Consider the following 2,068-nt stretch of genomic DNA (forward strand, 5'->3'; position numbering starts at 1 on the left):
ACTGGATATTAAAAAATATACATCAAACCAGCAATTATGGCCATCAGAAAGAACAGGCTCTGCCTGAGGCCTCGCAGCGCCACACGGTGGACAAGAGGGAGGGAGGAAAGAAAGAAAGAAAGAAGGAAGGAAAGGATGGAGGGAGGAAGGGAGGAAAGAAAGAAGGAAGGAAGGAAAGAAAGAAGGAAGGAAGGAAAGAAGGAAGGAAAGGAGGTAGGAAGGGAGGAAGGATGGAAAAGAGGGAGGGAGGAAAGAAAGAAAGAAAGAAGGCAGGAAGGAAGGAAGGAAGGAAAGAAGGAAGGAAGGAAAGAAAGAAGGAAGGAAGGAAGGGAGGAAGGAAGGAAGGAAGGGGGGGAGGTAGGAAGGGAGGAAGGATGGAAAAGAGGGAGGGAGGAAAGAAAGAAAGAAAGAAGGAAGGAAAGGAGGGAGGAAGGAAGGAAGGAAGGAAGCATGTGAGCAGCCTCTGATTCAGGACCATGGACAGTGATGTCTGTAGTCGGTGTCACTGCTTCAGTCATGTCAATGGGAACACCTGCACACAGACACACAGACACACAGTCAGATTCAGGTTGTACACACGCCAAATTCTCAACAAATAAATAATTCATTTTTTTTAAACCTAGTGTAAACACACACACACACACACACACACACACACACGTGTATGAACGTGCGCTCATGTAGAAAAACATAAACGACAAATCTTCACACGCCCCCAGGATTCTTTACAAAGGCAATTACACACACACACACACACCCTCACACACACACACACACAGGCCGCTGCGCTGTCATTGTACAATCTTCCTGTTAATTAACACGCCGCCGTTGACTCCGTCAGCGCTCGCCGCGGTGCCAAGGCCTCGCGTTTAAACGCAGCTGTTAAGGAGCAATAACGTTTAGAGACGCGGCCGAGGAGACTTACTTCAGATTCATGGTTGCCATGCAAAATAAATCAGCCATTTTCTCACACGGGGGCAGTGACGGGGGGGGGAGTGAATAAGAAATGAGCTTTAAATGCTGGCAGTCCCAAGTCTGACACCATGTGTGTGTGTGTGTGTGTGTGTGTGTGTGTGTGTGTGTGGTGGGCAGACACAGGGTTGCCAGATTTCACTGGAGAAACAAGGAAACATTAAGAATGTGAAACATGTTCTGGAATCATCCGTGACCTCAGGTCAACTCTTTCATCATCAACTCGTTTTTTCCTGGAATTTGTCCAGATTTTGCCATTTCATGCCTGAATACTGCCCCCTGCTGTTGTAGGACAGACGTGTGCTGACGTGAACGGTGAGACCCTGACTCCACATGGAAGTTCTGTTCCAGCTGTTTTTTATTTTTACTCACTTCACGTCTCCTTGACCTACAGAAGGAGAGCGCTGGTCCTCCCGGGGGCCACGCTCCACATCTTTAATGTAAAAACAGTGAAGGCATCGTTTATTATTACAGCATGTACATTTCTACGTGTGGATATGTATCTGTGTAGTACTATGATCTGTGTAGTAGTACTCATATGCAGTACTCCCTCTCTCTCTCTCCCCCTCCCTCTCTCTCCCCCTCCCTCTCTCCCCCTCTCTCTCATCATTAAATCATCACTGCCCTGGTGGGAGGCTGAGGAGGAAGATGAAGTGAGAGAGTGAGGGTGAAGAGGGAGAGATCACAGTTAACACAGCAGGGGTACATGCTCTCTCTCTCTCTCTCTCTCTCCCTCCCCCCCCCCCCCCCCCCCCCCCCTCGTGGGGTTTGTTTATGCCGGGGCTTTGCTGCCCCTCTCTCTCTCTCTCTCTCTCTCACACACACACACACTCGGCCCAGGTAGAGCACAGCCACAGTGTAATGAGTGTGTGATAGTGAGGATGGAGCAGACACACTGACTCAGACTCACCCCCCTCTCCCCCCCCGCACATGTAGCTGCCACCACTGTCCTGTTCACTGACACAGAACTCACTTAACGACTGGAAGGTTCCACTGTGTTCTCTGTCTGGTTCTCCGACACAGAACCACAGCCGTGACGTCCGTACGGCGCCGGGGAGCGCTGCTGCCGCCCGGCGGGCGAGCATACCGCGGGCGG

At 50.6% G+C, this 2,068-nt stretch overlaps 1 protein-coding gene across 1 annotated transcript in view; it reads left to right on the forward strand.

The window, feature by feature from the left end:
* Positions 1–2,068, forward strand: part of dscamb (Down syndrome cell adhesion molecule b) — an 81,581-nt gene that overhangs the window by 66,782 nt on the left and 12,731 nt on the right. The gene's annotated exons all lie outside the window — the stretch shown is intronic.

The sequence above is a fragment of the Cynoglossus semilaevis genome, chromosome 4 (genome assembly GCF_000523025.1).
Source record: "Cynoglossus semilaevis isolate Cse_v1.0 chromosome 4, Cse_v1.0, whole genome shotgun sequence".
Taxonomy (NCBI): domain Eukaryota; kingdom Metazoa; phylum Chordata; class Actinopteri; order Pleuronectiformes; family Cynoglossidae; genus Cynoglossus; species Cynoglossus semilaevis.